Here is an 8478-nt window from a genome sequence, read left to right as displayed (position 1 = left end):
GGCCGGGGCCGGGCGCAAAGACCGGAGCCAACCCCTGAGGGTGGGGGGGACTCAGCCCCCAATCCTGTCGGAGCACCGGCTGTGCACCGGGGCGCTGGGCTGGCACCCTTGCCCACCCTGGGGCTGAGTTCTGGGGCAGACAGACAAGAGCAAGCTGAAAAATAAGGCGGGAAACGCCACTTGGTATCTCAGTGCCTGGCCGTGGACGGAAGGAGCCAGGACTGAGCTACCAGGAGGACAAACATCCAAACAGGGGAAATGGGGTGCAAAGCCCTGGGGCAGTGATGTTGGAAAGGCAAGGACATCCCTTCGCCTGGGGCTCCCCAGATGGGCCCCTGCGCCCTGGAGCATTTAGCTCGCTGCCAGCCCCCTCCCTGCTCCCCACGCCCTGAGGCCACAGGGCCCTGACTGCCCACACTCCTCCTCCTCTCCTCAGCAACCCCCAACCAGCCCCAGGCCAACCTGCTTCTTGGCCCCGGGAGGGTTGTGACCCAGCCATGGTGCCTGTAAGAAGCAGAGGTTTCTATTGAAGCCCACTCCCCATAATCCAAACCAGCTGACTTCTAAGGACGCAGGATTTCAGGACATATCTTTGTCCATTTGTGAGAAAGTGGAGTCCAGGAAAAACATCTTGAAAAGAAAAATCCACGTCTGACCATTTCCGCAGACTTTAACTGCTTTCTGATCCAGCATAGTAACTAAAACGGCAAACATACTTCCACCAAACCGTCCCCTGACCTCCTTGGAATACCTTCCAAAATAATTAGCAGCTTCTAGATGAAGCTTAAATCTAAACCTCTGCTTGGGACACATAACAAAATTCCAGACAGGCAGCTTAAACAACAGACATTTATTTATCTTGGTTCTGGAGTCTGGAAGTTGGAGATCAGGGTGCTAGTGTGGTTGGTTCTGGTGAGGGCCTGCTTCCTGGCCTGCAGACACCATCTTTTGGCTGTGCTGGCACATGGGGGTGGGGACACTAATCCCATCATGGGCCCCACCCTCATGACCTCATCCAACCCTAATTATCCTCAAAGGCCTACCTCCAAATGCCATTACATGGGGGCTAGAGTTTCGGCATATTAATCAGTGGGAGAATCAATGTTGTTTAAGCCACCCAGCTTGTGGTGCTTTGTGTGGGAACCCAGGCAAACTAATGTACACACAGACCTGCCAGCCTGCCTGGAAGGCCCAGAAACAGCCAGTCTTGCATTATTTGGTGACTGGCCTGTGTCACCCAACGTTTTGTCTTGAGTTCCACTGAGGGTCTTTTTGTTGCTGCTCAGGTCACGGGCATGTAAGGGTCTGGTCCGCTGTCGGGGTCCTGCCTCTCAGTCCTTCTGCACCAGCGGGCTTGGGTGTCGGTGCCAGACTTTGGCTGTTATGGAAAATGCTTCTGGGAACATTCTCGTCCATGTGTTTGGATACCACACATACATGTCCTTGTGTCTGCTGAAGTAGGACGTGCTATGTTCACTTGTAGAAGATAATGCCAAACAGCTTTCCAAGAATCCACACAAAAATAAAAGTTCATACTTCCACCAGCAATGCGGAAGACTTTTGCCAACCCTGGACACTAACAGTGTCACAATTTCAGCCTTTCTGGTAAGGATGCAGAGATGTCTGTGTGGCTTTGGCTCTTGTCCGGTGGCGGTGGGGAGAGAGGCCTGCAGCTCGTCCTGGATCTGTCTGTCATCTGCAGCTCTTCCTGTGAGGCTTGGTTAGATGTCTTGGTCACCTTTCTTTTTTTTTTTTTTTAAATTTATTTATTTTTGGCTGTGTTGGGTCTTCATTTCTGTGCGAGGGCTTTCTCTAGTTGTGGCAAGCTGGGGCCACTCTTCATCGCGGTGCGCGGGCCTCTCACTATCGTGGCCTCTCTTGTTGCGGAGCACAGGCTCCAGACGCGCAGGCTCAGTAGTTGTGGCTCACGGGCCCAGTTGCTCCGTGGCATGTGGGATCTTCCCAGACCAGGGCTTGAACCTGTGTCCCCTGCATCGGCAGGCGGATTCTCAACCATTGCACCACCAGGGAAGCCCTTGGTCACCTTTCTATTGAGCGTCTTTTTCTTATTGATTTGCAGGAGTTCTTTATATATTCTGGAGGTGATTCTTTTATTGGTTACAGTCAATTGTCAGTATTCTCAAAGTCATGCTCTATGTGGTCTCCGCAAATTCTCACCCACGGCTCCTGGGGAAACAACGGCTGCTTCCTGCCAGCCTCTCGTCACGGCGTTTTCCCCGATGAGTCAACACAAAAAGACCACTTAGTGAACAGACACCATCGCTGGCTCGTTAAGCACCGACCCGGCCGACAGCGCTGTCCCTCGGCCTGGATGGAGCTCGCCCGGCACACGGGTTCCTCCGCAGGGCACGCCCCGGCCTCCCGCGCTCAGGACTCTGGATGTGACGAGCCCTGGGCCGGGGGCCACGGAAGCCGCAGAATCACCACCGAAAGCACAAGAGCAGAAACGCGGCACCGAAGGGGCAGGAAGAGGGCTCGCTCACGGGTGAGCAGAAGCAAGAAGGCAGGGCCCGTCGCCGCTGCTCCGTGCACGTCCATCTGCGGACAGCCTCGAAGGCGCCGCGAGCGTTGACGACGGTGGGACAAGCGGGTCTTCGCGAACAGGCGGACTCGCAAAGACAGGCTCCGTGAATATTGGGAGGGACCGTGTCTGCATCCCCCCCACACCTGGCTGGTCCTGCCACCCGCTCAGCGGTGGCTCTTGGTGAAGGCCTCCTTTGTTTCCTCTCGGCCAGCTGGGCAGCCCTTTCCCTTCTGGGGAGGGCCTTTGAGCCCTGCTCCACGAGCACCTGCCGCCCTGAGACGGCGAAGATGCCCAAGTCTCAGGAAGAGGGCGGCGTGCTGTGCGGCCTCAGGCGTGTCTCCACTTGTCCGATGTACCACCAGGTAAATGTGGGGCTGGGCCTGCCCAGGTGTGGGGCAGCCTGAAGTCAATGGGACTCTCTTTAAGAAAAAATGCAGAATTATTTTGATAAAATTAGAAACACACTTATTCAGAATGAGAGAAAAAAATCACAACAAATTAAGCATGAAAAATATCGATAAATGGCACAAACATCACAAAATCTAGAAAAAGCCCACACCTTTTATTCATAACTGCCTGCTACTCCGCTGTGATTCTTTTTTCATCCACGTCCTTAAAAAAATTTTTGTCCCTGCTGCGTGGCTTGTGGGATCTTAGTTCCCCAACCAAGAATTGAACCCGGGCCCTCGGCAGTGAAAGCCCAGAGTCCTAACCACTGGACCGCCAGGGAATTCCCTCATCTACATTTTAAATTGTCTCTTTTTATAACAATTTTGCAATATCATTGTCCAGGGAGAAAAGAAAAAGATAATTTAGTCCCTCCAGCATAACTGATTGAAAAAAATTGTCACTGCTATTTTACAAGACTTTCTGCTTGACAACTAGTTACTGGTTGTATCGCATACATTGTTAGGACTACTGTCACAGCTGGAGAGAACGTCGTCAAGTTTCTTCCATAAGCTGGGAAGCCTCAGGGTCGTGTGCTTTTCCTGGGCCATGACTAATCTAAAATGTCCCTGCTGATCTGACGAAGCTTCTTACATCATGTCCTTGTCACACTGGCTGTTCGGGTCCACGTTATCTTGTCAATGTCAGCGTTTCCGGTTAAATCAGCGGATGTTTAATCCTTTTCCAAGTTAGGGTGATTCACTCCTTCCTCCTGGTTAGTTGCCACGGGTGTTCCTGGAAGCTGTTTTCTACGCCAGGATGTTTGGCAGTAACTTCCTAACCAAGTGGCTGGGGAGGGCGTGGTGTTCTCCACTGACCCCCAACCCATGTTCCTGCAACTTAACTTCCCCTTGGCCAGATCTCGAGAGTGCCACCCGAGGCACCACCCCAGCCAGAGGGGAGCTGTGACGGGGGACCTGAGAGAGTGTGGGAACTGCTGTGGTCACTTTGTCTTCATTTAGCAAATGTTACAAAACCTTCTGGGCAGATGAAGGCCCTGTGTGAACCCAGGTGACTGCATGGACTCATGGCCTCCCTGTGGTGCCTGTGTCCATCTGTGCCCAGGGCCCCACTGTCCCCACCGCTCTGGCGTTATAGCCCCTGTCTCCATAGCAGAAGCCCCTGCGCGTGTTCAAGGTGTGGGCAGAACCACATTCCCTCCACGAGGGCTGCTGGCCTCCAGCTTCTAGAGCCACGTTCCTGGCATTCCTGAGCAGCACTGCACCTTTGTTCTGAAATTTGTGCCCAGGGGACTTCCCTGGCGGCACAGTGGTTAAGAATCCGCCTGCCAATGCAGGGGACACGGGTTCGAGCCCTGGTCCGGGAAGATCCCACGTGCCGTGGAGCAACTAAGCCCGTGTGCCTAGAGCCCGTGCTCCGCAACAAGAGAAGCTACTGCAATGAGAAGCCTGTGCACCGCAACGAAGGGTAGCCCCCGCTCGCCGCAACTAGAGAAAGCCCGCGCGCAGCAACGAAGACGCAAGGCAACCAAAACTAAATAAATGAATTTATAAAAAATAAATTAATTAATTAAATTAAATAAAATTTGTGCCCAGGATTTGTTTTAATCAGATATGGTAAGGTGACAGAAACGGAGACAACTGCCTTTGAAGGAAGAACTTTTTTTTTTCAGTTTTTATTTATTTATTTTTACATCTTTATTGGAGTATAATTGCTCTACAATGGTGTGTTAGTTTCTGCTTCATAACAAAGTGAATCAGCTATACATATACATATATCCCCATATCCCCTCCCTCTTGCGTCTCCCTCCCACCCTCCCCATCCCACCCCTCTAGGTGGTCACAGAGCACCGAGCTGATCTCCCTGTGCTATGAGGCTGCTTCCCACTAGCTACCTATTTTTACATTTGGTCGTGCGTATATGTCCATGCCACTCTCTCATTTCTTCCCAGCTTCCCCTCCCCCCCCACACCGTGTCCTCAAGTCCATTCTCTACGTCTGCCTTGAAGGAAGAATTTATTATTCACATTTCTCAAGAGAAGGGGCCACCACGTCAGGAGCATCGGTTTGGGTCAGGAGGCAGAAGCAGAAGTGAAGAGAACGTGGCCCAGAGCCTTAACTGGGGCTTTCGCAGGAAGGAGTGGGTGAGGCAGCACAGGTACACACGGCAAGTTTAGGACTGGACCGTTGGAATAATTCTGGCAGGCCTGAGCGCTAGGGGCAGGGCTGCTTGTACGGTGCCCAGCCCCGGGGAGGTCTGGGGCAGGGGGCACGTCGGCACGGGGGGTGAGAGTGGCTGAGGGGCTGGTTGGGCTGTGGGCTCTGGGCCGGTTCACCGTGGGGAGGCTCTGCACTGGGAGGGCTGTCTCTCCAGGACCAAGGCCCCAAATGCCAGAGCGCCAAGAACACAGAAAACAAGCGAATACCGCCAATACAGCCAAAGACAGATATGGCGGGGGGCGGAGAGAAGGAAACCGTTCTTCCCTGCTTAGAGATACAGGCCAGGTTTTATTTGAGAAAAAAACAGGCTTTTGTTTAAGGGAAGGAAGAGGGAGAAAGATTGATGGTGCTGCCAGCAGGGCCCCTGGTCCTCTTACCAGCCAGAGACAGGGACGAAAAGCCTAAAAGAAAAATAAATGAAGAAATAAATGAAGAGGGAGAAAAGGATGAAAGAAAAAACCAATATAAGGGCATAGAGGGGAGAAAATAAGGTCTAGTTCTGCCTGTTCTTTTCCCTGTAAAAGTTAAGGGTCCCTCACGGTGGAAAACCACACCGTGCAGCTGTGGTCCCACTGTTAGGGCTCCACACCGGAAATCCAACACCGCTAACACCACGGCCTCCACCGACCAGCGACCAGACACTTTGCTCAGTGGGTGCCTCTCCCCACCGTTGGCTCCACCCTGAACGGACGGCCACGCCTCTCCAGGCCACCCCGGCACCTGGCCGCCTTCCAGCACGCACCGTCCTGGCAGGTGAGCCCTTGACCAACCTTGACCGACGGCAGACGCCTTTCTCCAGGAGCGCAGGCGTGGCCTCACCGTGATGACGCCCTCCTCCAAGGAGAGCCACTGGACACACAGGCCCAACATCTTCTAGTCCTTGTTGAGTCCTGGTGGCCACAAATCCTTCCCCCAGACCCCCTGGCTACCTGGGGAGCCCCTTGGGATGACCTGGGTAGCAGCGGGGGGCATCCGTGGACTGTGTGACAGCACTGCCAGCTACCCCACGTGACGGGGCTCCTACCGTGCCCCAGCCCTGACGACGGACGGACCCAGAGCTCAGCACACCGGCTGGACTTCACGCAGCAGTCTCAGCAGCGGCTGCCCCAAACAAGTAGCCCATCTGCACACTGATCATACACTGTCCAACCATCACTTAAAAATCGCCCCCTTCAGAGGTGAGAACTCTAGGAGTCTCGTCTCACAGACTCCCACACGTTTCCATGTGCACTAAGGCCACGACGTGAGGTGTGGCCAGGACATGCTACACATGTCACTTCTCAAAGTACAGTCCCTGAGGGCTCCCAGAGGGCCTGTGTGACTGAGACAAAGACTGGTCTCCTCAAACACCCTTTTTCAAATTCCAGTCCAGCAAGTGGAACCCTAGATGGGCCTCTGTCTTGTCCCAGGCCTTAATCTCTCTTAATTCAAGGACCTTGGCTAACTCACACTTCACACCAAGTTTCAAAGCTTTTCCACTGCCCTTTCCTCTGTTAAAGGGGACGTGTCCTGCCTTTGGGCACTAAAGACTCTTTGCACGTAAGGATACTTTAATAATGCCCATCCCCTCCCTCCACCTCCCCATGTGGTCCTGCCTCCTATTTCTAGGGATCTGTGTCCATCTGTCTAAGCACACATGATTAAAACAAGTCCTGAGTGCAAATTTTAGGACAATCTTCAGATGGCTTCCTTTCTTCTGAAGTCACCATGCAGCCTCTTTCGTGTCAAATCTCCCTCTGCCTCCCCCTTACAAGGACACTCAGAGCCCGCTCGGATGATCCAGGGTCATCTCCCTATCTCAAGACCCTTAACTTAGTCCCACCTGCAAAGTCCCTTCACGGTAGAAGCTCCCACTCAGAGGACATGGGGGGCCAGCCGCTCACACACCGTGTGCCCCTCACAATCCCTGGGCTACTACTGTTGTCATATGTTTCAGTCTCTGGATATATTTCGAGCCCAGCGAGATGTTATTATTGCCGTGTTATGTGTCACTCTTCATTAGACTTACAGACAATAGACCTTTCTGCTGCATTTCCTTCCTTCCTGCCCCTCTGGGCTGCAAGGATCACTGTTCTTCTGGAAGAACACCAGTTAGCGTTTCCGTAAAGGAGGGTCAGTGGTGACAAGTGTTCTCAGAGTTGGATTCTCCGAAGCGTCTTTATTTGACCTCCATTTCAAAGCATGTTTTTTGCTGGATCGAGACGTCCTGGCTAACAGTGGTTTAGTTTGAAGTTTTCATTCCCTTGGCTGCTGGTTCTGGCCGCTTCTGTTGGAAAGTCAGCGTTCTTTCTTGCTGTTTTGCACTTTGAGGGTAACGGGTCCTTTCCCCCTCAAGCTGCTTTGAAGGCTTTCCCTTCAGCTTTGGTTTCAGCATTTCACTAGGACGCGCCTGGGTTCTGCTGCCTTTGTACTTTTCCTCGGGCTACGGAGCACGCCTTCATTCTGTGACTGGATGTCGTCCATCACTTTTAGAGCTCCTCTCTCTTCAGCCCAAGGGACTGGACACTGGTTGACTCTGGGGCGGGGTTCTGCTGTCCGAGGGAGGACAGTGCAAGGACAGAGGCTCTTCCCCGAGTCCTGAGACGCTTGACTGGCGGAGGATGTGAGGCTGTACGACCTACAGTATATGTAGGTATACACACCCGTAGTATATGTGCAGTTAGAAGCTTAAACGTTCACCGCTGACCCCGCCTCCCCCAACACCCAGGCCGCGCTGCCCATCTGCCCATAGAAATGTCCACTTGGCTTCTCAGAGGCAGCTTAGCCCCCTGACCACCCCCGTTGCTTTACAACAGCCCTCCTCTCAGAAAACGTCACATCCGCGCGCTGCTCCAGCCGAATTCCTAAGAGCCACCATCCACCTTCCAAACGTGTCCCACTTCTGACCACCTTCCACTGAGCAGCCGCCTGGCCCGCGCGTTAGGATACTTGCCGGCCCGCGAGCCGACCTTCCGAAGCATTAACAGACGACGGATTTCACTCGAGCGGCTGAAGGCCAAGCGCTTTCCGAGGGCCGCCCAGTCCTCGCAGCCCGCTCGGCGCGGGAGGGAACGGAGGGGAGCAAACTGCGGGGAAGGGGCTCCAGATTGGGGCGGGGGGATGGCAGCCTGAGGGCAGCTGGGCACAGCCCACTGTCTGGAGAAGCGCTCCACATTCCGGGGCTGCGGGAGCTGCCCGCCCCGCCACCCAGCCCCACGCCCACACCCCCGGGCCCGCCTCCACCGCCACCTCCCGCCAGACCCCGCCCACGCCTCCTGCTTTCCCCTCCCGGCCACGCCCCTCCCACAGCCCCGCTCCACGCCCACC

Source organism: Balaenoptera acutorostrata, chromosome 5 (assembly GCF_949987535.1).
Source record: "Balaenoptera acutorostrata chromosome 5, mBalAcu1.1, whole genome shotgun sequence".
Classification (NCBI taxonomy): domain Eukaryota; kingdom Metazoa; phylum Chordata; class Mammalia; order Artiodactyla; family Balaenopteridae; genus Balaenoptera; species Balaenoptera acutorostrata.
The sequence above is the reverse complement of the archived record's forward strand: the minus strand, read 5'-3'. Positions refer to the sequence as shown.